The sequence below is a fragment of the Macaca nemestrina genome, chromosome 11 (genome assembly GCF_043159975.1).
Source record: "Macaca nemestrina isolate mMacNem1 chromosome 11, mMacNem.hap1, whole genome shotgun sequence".
NCBI classification, from domain to species: domain Eukaryota; kingdom Metazoa; phylum Chordata; class Mammalia; order Primates; family Cercopithecidae; genus Macaca; species Macaca nemestrina.
The window spans coordinates 98,295,945-98,311,223 of record NC_092135.1 but is presented as its reverse complement, the minus strand read 5'-3'; the positions used below and the strand labels follow the sequence as shown (position 1 = coordinate 98,311,223).

The 15,279-nt window shown below is 37.9% G+C and overlaps 1 protein-coding gene across 4 annotated transcripts in view; it reads right to left on the bottom strand.

The window, feature by feature from the left end:
* The window catches only part of LOC105468126 (shugoshin 2), a 54,605-nt gene that overhangs the window by 14,871 nt on the left and 24,455 nt on the right, over positions 1 to 15,279 (bottom strand). The gene's annotated exons all lie outside the window — the stretch shown is intronic.

Genomic DNA, 15,279 nt, shown 5'->3' with positions numbered 1-15,279 from the left:
AAGTTAACAAAAATCAACAGAGAGGCTCTGTTTCTGGTAATGGCTAAACAGTTACTATCAGACCAACCCTACCTAACATAATGACTATAAATTCTGGACAAAATATTTTAAAAACCAACTACTAGAAGTCAGTGAATGGACAAAAAGCAAGTAGAGAGCTAGCGAAGGGGGTGCCGACACTTGGAAGAAGAGTGAGTTTCCCATTGTTTTACAGTCTCAGCTGGTGCCACATTCAAAAAAGTTAGAAACCTACAGTCTTATTGGTTCAAGGTTAGAATTCAGGGCAACTATAAGAGCTGTAAAGTGATGAGGGAAAATATCAGATAAGAGAGGTAGAGAGAAGAGCCCCAAATTTTGTGTATAAATGCTCCCCAAATATCTAGCTGACCTCTGAATCCCATATATATGAGGAAGATTCGAAGCAGCCTATCTAAGGATAAAACAACTAAAATGAGACTTCACTTGTTGCTTATTTTGGGTTCAGACAAGGTTACTGCCTAATAAAATTGACACATCAAAACTCTTTGGGAGAGCATAACTGAATCTACATTTTCTATAACAAGGGATACACAATACCCAGGTGCAATCTAATATTATCCAATATATGAAGCAATAGAAAAACATGATTTAAACTCACAGGGAAAAGATAATCAAAAGAGAATGATCCTGATATGCAAATGGCCAGTACGTACATAAAAATATACTTGATATCATTAATTATTAGGGAACTACAAATAAAAACCACAATGAGATACTACTTCATACTCCTAGATGGTTATAATCACAATAATAGCTAATAAGTGTTGGTGAGGAGATGGAGAAATCAGTGTTGAAATACTTTGCTGGCAGGAATGTAAAATGGTACAGAAGTTTGGAAAAACAATTTGGCAGTTTCTCCAAAAGTTAAACACAGAGTTACCAGATGACCCAGCAATTCCACTGCTAGGCATATATTCAAGATAATTGAAAACATATGTCCACACAAAAACTTGCACATGAATGTTTATTGCAGCATTATTCATAATAATGGAATTATTATTCCATTATTATGGAAAGAGTGGAAACAACACAAATGTCCATTGATTGATGAATGGATAAACAAAACATAGTATATCCATACAACAGAATTATTGTCCCTTCATAAAAAGTAATGAAATGCTCATATGTGCTACAACATGAATGAACCTTGAAAACAATATGCTAAGTGAAAAAAGCCAGACACAAAAGGCCACGTATTTTGTTATTCCATTCATATGAAATATCCAAAATGGCCAAATCCATTTAGACAGAAAGTAGATTAGCAGTTGTTAGGGGCTAGGGGAGTGGAAAATGGGAAGTGACTGTTATAGATATGAGATACCCTTTTAGAGACTGAAATATTTTAGAATTGAACAGGGTGAAGATTCAAAGCTTTGTGAATATACTAAAACCACTGCACTGTATACTTTAAAAGGGTGAATTTCATGTGATAAGAAATTTTATGTTATGTGAATTATATATCTCTATGTTTTAAAAAAGTAAATACAAGAAAGGAAATAATTTAAAAACAGACATAAATGAAATATAAAACATAAAATTGAGAAAAATGAAATCAATGAAGCCAAAAACTGAGTTTTTTAAATGAACAATAAAATTGACACACCTGTAGCTAGTTTGATTAAACAAACAAATTTAAAAAATCAGGAAAGAAAGGTTCTCACTACAGATGCTACAAGCATTAAAAGAATAAGAGAGGTTCCAAGATGGCTGAATAGGAACAGCTCCAGTCTACAACTCTCAGCGTGAGTGACGCAGAAGACAGGTGATTTCTGCATTTCCAACAGAGGTACTGGGTTCATCTCACTGGGTCTTGTCAGACAGTGGGTGCAGAGCCAAAGCAGGGCGAGGCATTGCCTCACCCGGGAAGCGCAAGGGGTTGGGGAATTCCCTTTCCTAGCCAAGCGAAGCCTAGACAGACAGCACCTGGAAAATTGGGTCACTCCCACCCTAATAATACTGCGCTTTTCCAATGGTCTTAGCAAATGGCACCCCAGGAGATAATATCCTGCACCTGGCTCAGAGGGTCCCACACCCATGGAGCCTCGCTCATTGCTAGCAGAGCAGTCTGAGATCAAACTGCAAAGCAGCAGCGAGGCTGGGGGAGGGGCACCCACCATTGCTGAGGCTTGAGTAGGTAAACAAAGCGGCTGGGAAGCTCAAACCAGGTGGAGCCCACTGCAGCTCAAGGAGGCCTGCCTGCCTCTGTAGACTCTACCTCTGGGGGCAGGGCATAGCTGAACAAAAGGCAGCAAAAACTTCTGCAGACTTAAATGTCCCTGTCTGACAGCTTTGAAGAGAGTAGTGGTTCTCCCAGCACGGAGTTTGAGATCTGAGAACAGACAGACTGCCTCCTCAAGTGGGTCCCTGACCCCCGAGTAGCCTAACTGGGAGACACCTCCCAGTAGGGGCCAACTGACACCTCATACAGCCGGGTGCCCCTCTGCGATGAAGCTTCCAGAGGAATGATCAGACAGCAACATTTGCCTTTCTGCAATATTTGCTGTTCTGCAGCATCCGCTGGTGATACCCAGGCAAACAGGGTCTGGAGTGGATGTCCAGCAAACTCCAAAAGACCTGCAGCTGAGGGTCCTAAGTGTTAGAAGGAAAACTAACAAACAGAAAGGATATCCACACGAAAACCCCATCTGTATGTCACCATCATCAAAGACCAAAGGTAGATAAAACCACAAAGACGGGGAGAAACCAGAGCAGAAAAGCTGAAAATTCTAAAAATCAGAGCACCTCTTCTCCTCCAGAAAAATACAGCTCCTTGCCAGCAACAGACAAAGCTAGATGGAGAATGACTTTGACAAGTTGAGAGAAGGCTTCAGACGATTGGTAACAACAAATTTCTCCAAGCTAAACGAGGATGTCTGAACCCATTGCAAAAAAGCTAAAAACCTTGAAAAAAGATTAGATGAACGGCTAACTAGAATAAACAGCATAGAGAAGACCTTAAATGACCAGATGGAGCTGAAAATCATGGCACGAGAACTATGAGATGCATGCACAAGCTTCAGCAGCCGATTCGATCAACTGGAAGAAAGGGTATCAGTGATTGAAGATCAAATGAATGAAATGAAGCGAGAAGAAAAGTTTAGAGAAAAAAGAGTAAAAAGAAACAAAGCTTCCAAGAAATATGGGACTATGTGAAAAGACCAAATCTACATCTGATTGGTGTACCTGAAAGTGACAGGGAGAATGGAACCAAGCTGGAAAACACTCTTCAAGATATTATCCAGGAGAACTTCCCCAACCTAGCAAGGCAGGCCAACATTCAAATTCAGGAAATACAGAGAATGACACAAAGATACTCCTCGAGAAGAGCAACTATAAGACACATAATTGTCAGATTCACCAAAGTTGAAATGAAGGAAAAAATGTTAAGGGCAGCCAGAGAGAAAGGTCGGGTTATCCACAAAGGAAAGCACATCAGACTAACAGTGGATCTCTTGACAGAAACTCTACAAGCCAGAAGAGAGTGGGGACCAATATTCAACATTCTTAAAGAAAAGAATTTTCAACCCAGAATTTCACATCCAGCCAAATTAAGCTTCGTAAGTGAAGGAGAAATAAAATCCTTTACAGACAAGTGAATGCTGAGAGATTCTGTCACCACCAGGTCTGCCTTACAAGAACTCCTGAAGGAAGTGCTAAACATGGAGAGGAACAACCAGTACCAGTCACTGCAAAAACATGCCAATGTTGTAAAGACCATTGATGCGAGGAAGAAACTGCATCAACTAACAAGCAAGATAATCAGCTAACATCATAATGACAGGATCAAATTCACATGAAACAATATTAACCTTAAATGTAAATGGGCTAAATGCTCCAATTAAAAGACACAGACTGGAAAACTGGATAAAGAGTCAAGACCCATCAGTGTGCTGTATTTAGGAGACCCATCTCAAGTGCAGAGACACACATAGGCTCAAAATAAAGGGATGGAGAAAGATCTACCAAGCAAATGGAAACAAAAAATAGCAGGGGTTGCATAAAACAGACTTTAAACCAACAAAGATCAGAAGAGACAAAGAAGGCCATTACATAATAGTAAAGGGATCAATTCAACAAGAAGAGCTAACTATCCTAAATATATATGCACCCAATACAGGAGCACCCAGATTCATAAAGCAAGTCCCTAGAGAGCTACAATGAGACTTAGACTCCCACACAATAATAATGGGAGACTTTAACACCCCACTGTCAACATTAGACAGATCCACAAGACAGAAAGTTAACAAGGATATCCAGGAATTGAACTCAGCTCTGCACCAAGCAGACCTAATAGACATCTACAGAACTCTCCACCCCAAATCAACAGAATATACATTCTTCTCAGCACCACATCGCACTTATTCCAAAATTGACCACATAGTTGGAAGTAAAGTACTCCTTAGCAAATGTAAAAGAACCAAATTATAACAAACTGTCTCTCAGACCACAGTGCAATCAAACTAGAACTCAGGATTAAGAAACTCACTCAAAACTGCTCAACTACATGGAAACTGAACAACCTGCTCCTGAATGTTTACTGGGTAACATAATGAAATGAAGGCAGAAATAAAGATGTTCTTTGAAACCAATGAGAACAGAGATACAAAATACCAGAATCTCTGGGACACATTTAAAGCAGTGTGTAGAGGGAAATTTGTAACACTAAATGCCCACAAGAGAAAGCAGGAAAGATCTAAAATTGACACCCTAACATCACAATTAAAAGAACTAGAAAAGCAAGAGCAAACACATTCAAAAGCTAGCAGAAGGCAAGGAATAACTAAGATCAGAGCAGAATTGAAGGAGATAGAGACACAAAAAACCCTTCAAAAAATCCATGAATCCAGGAGCTGGTGTTTTAAAAGATCAACAAAATTGATAAGACTGCTAGCAAGACTAATAAATAAGAAAAGAGAGAAGAATCAAATAGATGCAATAAAAAATGATAAAGGGGATATCACCACTGATCCCACAGAAATACAAATTACCATCAGAGAATACTATAAACACCTCTACGCAAATAAACTAGAAAATCTAGAAGAAATGGACAAATTCCTGGACACATACATCCTCCCAAGATTAAACCAAGAAGAAGCTGAATCCCTGAATACACCAATAACAGGCTCTGAAATTGAGGCAATAATTAATAGCCTACCAACCAAAAAAAGTCCAGGACCAGACGGATTCACAGCCGAATTCTATAAGAGGTACAAAGAGGAGCTGGTACCATTCCTTCTGAAACTATTCCAATCAATAGAAAAAGAGGGAATCCTCCCTAACTCATTTTATGAGGCCAGCAGCAATCTGATACCAAAGCCTGGCAGAGACACAACAAAAAAAGAGAATTTCAGACCAAAAGAAGAAGAAAAGCAATATCCCTGATGAACATCGATGCAAAAATCCTCAATAAAATACTGGCAAACCGAATTCAGCAGCACATCAAAAAGCTTATCCATCATGATCAAGTGGGCTTCATCCCTGGGATGCAAGGCTGGTTCAACATACGCAAATCAATAAACGTAATCCATCATATAAACAGAACCAAAGACAAAAACCACATGATTATCTCAACAGATGCAGAAAAGGCCTTTGACAAAATTCAACAGCCCTTCATGCTAAAAACTCTCAATAAATTAGGTATTGATGGGATGTATCTCAAAATAATAAGAGCTATTTATGACAAACCCACAGCCAATATCATACTGAATAGGCAAAAACTCAAAGCATTCCCTTTGAAAACTGGCGCAAGACAGGGATGCCCTCTCTCACCACTCCTATTCAACATAGTGTTGGAAGTTCTGGCCAGGGCAATCAGGCAGGAGAAAGAAATAAAGGGTATTCTATTAGGAAAAGAGGAAGTCAAATTGTCCCTGTTTGCAGATGACATGATTATATATTTAGAAAACCCCATTGTCTCAACCCAAAATCTCCTTAAGCTGATAAGCAACTTCAGCAAAGTCTCAGGATACAAAATCAATGTGCAAAAATCACAAGCATTCCTATACACCATTAACAAACAGAGAGCCAAATCATGAGTGAACTCCCATTCACAATTGCTTCAAAGACAATAAAATACCTAGGAATCCAACTTACAAGGGATGGGAAGGACCTCTTCAAGGAGAACTACAAACCATTGCTCAACGAAATAAAAGAGGACACAAACAAATGGAAGAACATTTCATGCTCACAGATAGGAAGAAACAATATTGTGAAAATGACCATACTGCCCAAGGTAATTTATAAATTCAATGCCATCCCCATCAAGCTACCAATGACTTTCTTCACAGAACTGGAAAAAACTACTTTAAAGTTCATATGGAACCAAAAAAGAGCTCACATTGCCAAGACAATTCTAAGCCAAAAGAACAAAGCTGGATGCATCACACTATCTGACTTCAAACTATACTACAAGGCTACAGTAACCAAAACAGCATGGTACTGGTACCAAAACAGAGATATAGACCAATGGAACAGAATAGAGCCCTCAGAAATAATACCACACATCTACAACCATCTGATCTTTGACAAACCTGACAAAAACAAGAAATGGGGAAAGGATTCCCTATTTAATAAATGGTGCTAGGAAAACTGGCTAACCATATGTAGAAAGCTGAAACTGGATCCCTTCCTTACACCTTATACAAAAATTAATTCAAGATGGATTAAAGACTTAAATGTTAGACCTAAGACCATAAAAACCCTAAAAGAAAACCTAGGCAATACCAATCAGGACATAGGCATGGACAAGGACTTCATGTTTAAAACACCAAAAGCAATGGCAACAAAAGCCAAAATTGACAAATGGGATCTAATTAAACTAAAGAGCTTATGCACAGCAAAAGAAACTACCATCAGAGTGAACAGGCAACCTACAGAATGGGAGAAAATTTTTGCAATCTACCCATCTGACAAAGGGCTAATATCCAGAATCTACAAAGAACTTAAATAAATTTACAAGAAAAAAATCGAACAACTCCATCAAAAAGTAGGTGAAGTATATGAACAGACACTTCTCAAAAGAAGACATTTATGCAGCCAACAGACACATGAAAAAATGTTCATCATTACTGGCCATGAGAGAAATGCAAATCAAAACCACAATGAGATACCATCTCACACCAGTTAGAATGGCAATCATTAAAAAAGTCAGGAAACAACAGGTGCTGGAGAGGATGTGGAGAAATAGGAACACTTTTACACTGCTGGTGGGACTATAAACTAGTTCAACCATTTCGGAAGACAGTGTGGCGATTCCCCAAGGATCTAGAACTAGAAATACCATTTGACCCAGCCATCCCATTACTGGGTATATACCCAAAGGATTATAAATCATGCTGCTATAAAGACACATGCACACATGTTTATTGTGGCACTACTCACAAGAGTAAAGACTTGGAACCAACCCAAATGTCCACAATGATAGACTGGATTAAGAAAATGTGGCACATGCTGGGCGCGGTGGCTCACGCCTGTTATCCCAGCACTTTGGGAAGCCGAGGCGGGCGGATCACAAGGTCAAGAGATCGAGACCATCCTGGCCAACATGGTGAAACCCCATCTCTCCTAAAAATACAAAAAAAATTAGCTGGCCGTGGTGGCGGGCGCCTGTATTCCCAGCTATTTGGGAAACTGAGGCAGGAGAATTGCTTGAACTAGGGAGACCGAGGTTGCAGTGAGCCAAGATTATGCCACTGCACTCCAGCCCTGGTGACAGAGTGAGACTCTGTCTCAAAAAAAAGAAAAAGAAAAAAGAAAAAAAAAAAAAAGAAGAAAATGTGGCACATATACACCATGGAATACTATGCAGCCATAAAAAAGGACGAGTTCATGTCCTTTGTGGGGACATGGATGAAGCTGGAAACCATCATTCTGAGCAAACTATCACAAGGACAGAAAACCACATACCGCATGTTCTCACTCATAGGTGGGAATTGAACAATGAGAACACTTGGACACAGGGTGGGGAACATCACACGCCGGGGCCTGTCATGGGGTGGGGGTAAGGGGGAGGGATAGCGTTAGGAGATATACCTAATGTAAATGACGAGTTAATGGGTACAGCATACCAACATGGCAGATGTATGCATATGTAACAAACCTGCACATTGTGCACATGTACCCTAGAACTTAAAGTATAAAAAAAAAAAGAAGAAGAAAAGCATAGTATAAACAACTTTATACCAATAAACCTTACTGACTAGATGAGATGGATGATTTTCTTGAAAGACAAACATTTTCTAAACTGACTTGAAAACAAACCAAAAATTTGAAAAGCCCTTATCTATTTTAAACATTAAATTCATAATTAAAAACTCCAGGCCTGAATTACTTCTCTTGCGAATTCTATTAAACATTAATGAAAAACTACCAATTGTACAAATTCTTTCAAAAATTGAGGAAGACAAATGTTTCTCATCTCAGGAGGCCAGCACAACCCTTGTCAAAACCTATCAACGGTTTTTGTAAGAAAATTAAAGACCAATATCCCTTATGTACATAGTACAAAATTTTTAAGAAAACATTAGCAAATCAAACCCAGCAATATATAGAAAGAATAATACATCATAACAAATTGGAATTTCTTTTCAGGAACGCAAAGTTTGCATTAGAAAATCCACTGAAGTCACTGTATTAATAAAACAAAGGAGAAAAATAATGATTCTCTCTAAAAATGCAAAAAAATCATTTGACAAAATTCAATACAAATTCATTATAAATACTCAGAAAACCAGAAAAAAAGGGAACTTCTTCAGCTTGTAAGAAAGGTGCTAACTTTTCAATAGAAAAAGATAGATGCCTGAAGATGATGAAATGACACCTGATGGACCTATATAGCATTTTAAATATAACAGAATTTGAAGTGAGGGTATAGAAAAAGATATATCATGGAAATATTATACCAAACAAAATAGACTTTAAAGCAGGAACCATTGGTAGAAATCAGAAAAACAAATCAGTCCTAAATGTGAGTACCTAATAATAGCTTTAAAATACATACAGCAAAAATTGAGAAAACTAAAAGGAGAAACAGATGAATCCATAATCAAAATGGTAGACTTTAATAAACTTCTCTCAATAACTGAGAGAATAAACAGACAACAGAAGCAGGAAAGATATGGAAGACTATAATTAACAAACTAGACACAGCTGCCATACATAAAATACAGGGTTCAACAATTGCAAAATACACGTTTTTTTCATGTGCACCCCAAGTACTTACCAAATTAGATCAATCTTTGTCCTAATGAAATTCCCAACATACTTCAAAAATCTAAATTCATTTGAATTATGGTCCCTAATTATAGTGGAATTAAGCTAGACATCAACAACAAAAAGTAAACATAAAAATACCCATCAGCTTAGAAATTAAACAATATACTTGTAAGTGATCCATAGGGTCAAATAAAAAATCAGAAAAAAAAATCTTGAACTAAATAATGATATAGATCAAAAACTGTGAATCTAGGAGACTGATGATGCATGCCAGTAGTCCCAGCTACTCAGGAGACTAAAGCAGGAGGATCATTTGAACCCAGGAGATCAAGTCCAGCTTGGGCAACAGCACATAAGAACTCATCACAAAATAAACAAAAATTGTGGAACACAGCTAAAGCAGTGATTATAGGAAAATAACCTGAAATGCTTATTTTTTTAAAAGAGAGGCTGAAAATTGATAATCTATCCTAAGAAGCAACTAATAAGAGTAATAGTAATGAAAAGAAAAGCAAAACAGAAAGAAGGAAAGAAACAATAAGGAGCAGAATCAATTAAATAGAAAACAAATATACTAAAACAACAACATAGCTCCAAATGGGACCTTCACAAAGACGAATAAAATTGACAGACCTCTAGAGCAAGATAATTAAGAAAAACAGTGATGAAACACAAATAACCAGTACTGAGAAAGAAGAGAACCTCACTACATACCCAAAACACATTAAGCACATAACTTGATAATATTATGGACAATTTTATGACAGTAATTTTAGATGAAATGGTCAAATTCTTTAAAACAATTTAACCTAACATAAGAAGAAATAAGAAATCTGAATATTGTTATACCTATTAAAGAAATGAGATGTTAGGTCAGGCATGGTGGCTCATGCCTGTAATCCCAGCACACTGGGAGGCCGAGGCAGGTGGTTCAACACCAGCCTGGCCAACATGGCGAAACCCTGTCTCTACAAAATATACAAAATTTAGCTGGGCATGGGGATGGGCATCTGTAATCCCAGCTACTAGGGAGGCTGAGACAGGAGAACCACTTCAACTCGGAAGGCAGAGGCTGCAGTGAGCCAAGATCGCAGCATTGCACTTTAGCCTGGGTTGCAAGAGTGAAACTCCATCTCAAAAAAAAAAAGAGATGTTACCAAAACCTTTTCCACAAGAAAACTGCAAGCAAGCCCAGATAACTTCTAAACATTAAAAAAAAAAACAACATATCCTACACAAATACTACCATAAAACAGAAAAAGAGGTGCACTTAATTCATTTACAGTGACCAGCATAAATAGAAAAACCTGACAAAATCTATTACAAGAAACAAAAATTAATCATTTTCATCAACATACAATGATGTAAAATGATGCAAAAATCTTTTTTAAAAATTAGCAATTACAATTTTGTGGCATATCAAAAGGATACTTCATCAGGAGCAGTTCATTGTAGAAATGAAATTGTGGTTTAACATTCAAAAATCCTTATAATTCATTATATGAATAAAAATATTAAAAATCCATAACATTAATAGAAAAAAGAAAAAATTAGTATCTACTCAGTGACAGAAAAAGCATTTGATAAAATTCAGTAGCTATTCATGAAAAACTCTCAGCAAACTGAAAGTACAAGGAAATTTTCATAATCTGATTAAGAAAAGCTACAAAAACACAAGAGCAGGCATAATATTTAATAACAGGAATACAATATTTAATAATGGGAATACAATATGAATGCCTGTTCTTACTTCTTTTATTCAATATTTAATAAGCAGCTGGCCAGGCATGGTGGCTCACACCTGTAATCCCAGCACTTTGGGAGGCCAAGGTGGGCAGATCACAAGGTCAAGAGATTGAGACCACCCTGGCCAACATGGTGAAACCCCATCTCTACTAAAAATACAAAAATTAGCCAGGCATGATGGTGTGTGCCCGTAGTCCCAGCTACTTGGGAGGCTGAGGCAGGAGAATCGCTTGAACCCAGGAGGCGGAGGTTGCAGTGAGCTGAGATCACACCATTGCATTCAAGCTTGGTGACAGAATGAGACTCCGTCTCAATAAAAGGAAAAAAAAAAAAAAAAAAAAAAGTAGCCAATGCAACATAAGAAAAAATAAAAGCCAAAACCTGGAAATAAATAAATAAATAAATAAATATAAAAGAAAAGCCTATATACTAGGAGGTTGGGGGGAACAAAACTGCCCTTATTCACAAATAGTAAAATTATATTCACAAACTATTAGAATAGCAAGGTCACTGGAAACAACGTCAATATCCAAAAATTATATTGCTATATACTAACATCAAGAAGAAAATTAAATTTAAAAAGCAGAGCTTCTCTGCCTATGGGGTAGCCATTTCTTATTCCTTTACTTTCCTAATAAACTTGCTTTTACTTTAAGGATTTGCCTTGAATTTTTTCTTGCGTGAGATCCAAGAACCCTCTCTTGGGGTCTGGATCAGGACGCTTTCCAATAACATCTTCCCGGCAAACCATGAAGGGACGATACTGAGGAGACCCCTGACCCAAAGGAAACAGACCGCAGCACCAATTGGCCAACTTTGGGTAAGTGGTGGGGTGCCCAGGTAAAGGATGGGATTGGGTTAGAGGCCCAACTTAGGGGAGTTAGAGTCTCTCCTAAGACAGAGTAGGTTAAAGGCCCTTCTTAATAAAAGGCAAGGATGCTTCACTGAACTTCAGTTTGAGGCCCAACTTATGAGGGTTACAGTCCCTTCTAAGATGTAGGGGATTAGAGGCCCCCCATCAGTAAAGTCCCTCTTGGCTAAGAACAAATTTGGAATTATGGGATGTTAACCACTCTTCTCTTTGGATTAATTTGTCTTCCACCCTTTGCAGATGCCTGTGGGTTACAGGATTAGGCATGTACAGGTTCATGGGACATGGGGAGCTTTTTCCTCCCCTAACGGGGGAAACCTGAGAGCTGATGGGACTTCTGGAAAAGATCCTTCACAACTGACAAGTGGCCACCTGAACTTTTGATTCAGTGTCATTGCAATGAGTGGGTCTTTCTCTGGCTTCCCTGAGCTCTTTGCCTTCCCCACTTTGCCACAGGCAATCTTTCTGTCTCTCTCTCTGTCTCTGTCTCTGTCTCTCTCCCTCTCTCTTGGCCAGGAGTTTTGGAGGTGATGTCACAGTCAGCTCTAAAAATTGTTTTGAGCAGTTAAAAGCCTTTGCAAGCTCAAAATTGGCTGCTGTAGGATCCTTCTGGGAAGGGCAATGGAAACTGCCCAATGCTGTAGCTTACTGGCTAAGGCTTTGTGTTTTCACTATCACAGCCTGGGTCCAATTCACAGCTTAGGGAATGAGTACTTTCTGGTTGATACCTGTGTGATCTTTATCATTTGTTGATTCTCTTCTCCTACATGTATGACTTCTGGCTTCCCTTCTTGAATCTTCCTTTCTCTGAGCTACCTTTGGAGATTCTAGATCTTGTAAAAACTGCTTACCACCTCTTTGAAAATGCCTTGTACATTCATGGTTAAGTCATAACTTTAGGCTTATTGGTTTCACCTGCGAGGTTATCGTTGGTAAAATTCAAAAGCAAGAAATATTGGCTGCTTGGCCTGGCTAAAATCAGGTAGTAAGAGATTTAAAAGGACTTTATAAAAGAGCACTATGACTAAAAGTCAGTAGATAATTTAAAGCAGATATTCGACTAAGCACAGTGGCTCAAGCCTGTAATTCCAGCACTTTGGGAGGCCGAGGTGGGCAGATCACCTGAGGTCAGGAGTTCGAGACCAGCCTGGCCAACGTGGTGAAACCCCATCTCTACTAAAAATACAAAAATTAGCCAGGTTTGGTGGTGGGTGCCTGTAATCCCAGCTACTCAGGAGGCTGAGGCAGGAGAATTGCTTGAACCCAGAAGGTGGAGGTTGCAGTGAGCCACGATTGCACCACTGCACTCCAGCCTGGGTGAAAAGAGTGAGACGGAGTCTCACCTACAGACAATTGTCTTGTTTTAATCCTCTTCAAAAGGTAGTTTATAATCAGCTATAGGACTTTGATAGGTGCTCTTGAATGCAAGTTTCTAGTAACTTTGGAGATTGTGACATTAGAACAGAGGAAAAAACTTTCAGTACTCATGGAAACTCAAAACAAACAAAAAAAGCGGATATACAAGCTCTAATAGCCTAAGACTCCTTGGGGAAAACAGAGGCGGCGCCACAGACCCTGTTTTGGGAAAAACCTGTTTACCTCATGAAACCCCAGGAATTGAAAGTTGATAGATCTCTCTCAAAATCTAAGGCTCTATTCTGTTTTGCATTGTGTTATCTGATGTTTTTGACTTTTGGGGGTATCAGAAATTCTTTGCATTATGAGAGAACATTGGTGTGTAATAATTTGGTAGGAAATATGTTTCTGGGGATAGCTAATGGCAGTATGGCAGGGATACTCGGCTCTTTGCATGTTTGGATCAGAAAAGCATGCTCTTGACCACCTGGAAGGTATGGAATGTCCTCACCTCCCACTACCACTGAGAAATAATACTCCCCTGGGGGATGGGCTAATCACAGAATGGGCTGATTTGTTTTGGGTTGCTTTGTAAAAAATGCACAGTAAAATCATTGTACTGTCTTGTTCTGCAGCATTTCTCATTTTTGGGGATCCAGGATCTGGTATAAAAATGGGACCCTTAATTTGGAGGGATTTATTTTGCCTTCCAGCTATGCCTGCTTATTAGGCCCTAGAAACTGTATGCTTGAAATGGAAACTTAAAAACTAGCAAATGAAAAATCTTACAACTACTGGATCTTCTTTTATCTGTCTGTATATTTATGTGTGTGGTGTGTGTGATATGAAAGGGCTTTAACTGGCTTAAAAATAATAAGCACTTAAACATTTTGTCAGAAAAGTAAAAAGTGTAATGCCTTTTAGTACATGTGACATAACTAATCTTTGGGAAAATATTATAAAAAGTCATGGGAATGTGAATTTTTTTTGCCTCATTTAGAGGGTTAAAGGATTGTTTTGAATTAGATAGGATAAAGCTGAAGGTTCGAGCAAGTTGTGAAGGTTTGTGAAAAATTAATCTTGTAAAAAAGTTCTGTGTGAGAACATATTAGCTAAAGTTAAAGGAGTATTATTCAGTCTTTCCATAAATTGAACATTGGAATAAAAGCATAACAGGTTTTTCTTAGAGCACTGATCTGCTCTTTGAAAAAAAAATTTTTTTTAAAGGGTTGTAAAAGGTTTGAGAATCTTACCTTACGGTCAACCTGATGAAGATTGAATACATTTGTGTATAAGGTTTTATTAAAAATTGAGTTTGACATAAATAATGCACTAATGCAGTGGTGAAATTTGGCTTATTTGGTATGAAAATCTTACAGGAAGCACTGTCGAATATGAAACAGTGTTTGCCTTTCTTTGTGCTTATATAAATGTTACTGGTATGTGTTCCAAAATTATAGAAAATTCCTATAACTTTGATATGGTTTAGTGTATGTTATTAATCATTATAACTATTATGTAAAATTGTTGTATGTCATAGAAGAAACCAAAATTTCCTTGTCAATTATGGCTTTAATAATGGCTGTCTAACTAAGACTTTTTGTCACCTACAGACAATTGTCTTGTTTTAATCCTCTTCAAAAGGTAGTTTATAATCAGCTATAGGACTTTGACAGGTGCTCTTGAATGCAAGTTTCTAGTAACTTTGAAGATTGTGACATTAGAACAGAGGAAAAAACTTTCAGTACTCATGGAGAGTGGAAATGTTCATGAATATTAAATAGGACAGTATTTAACTGCATGGACTAAACTAATGTAAGTCTGAAGCAATCTTTTTTGACTTTTTGCTTGAAACATTGATGATCCTTTCTTTTTTCAGTGTAAACAAAATTTTTCTTTTGAGCTATTTACAGCTTTAAAAAATTGAGTAAATTATACTCCTGTGAACAAAATTTGGAGCATGTTTGTTTCTCTCTACCTGATTTCTTCAGAATTTGAAAACTAGTTGTGAATATTCTTAATTTATGGCAATATAGTTGTTTGTATAAGTACAA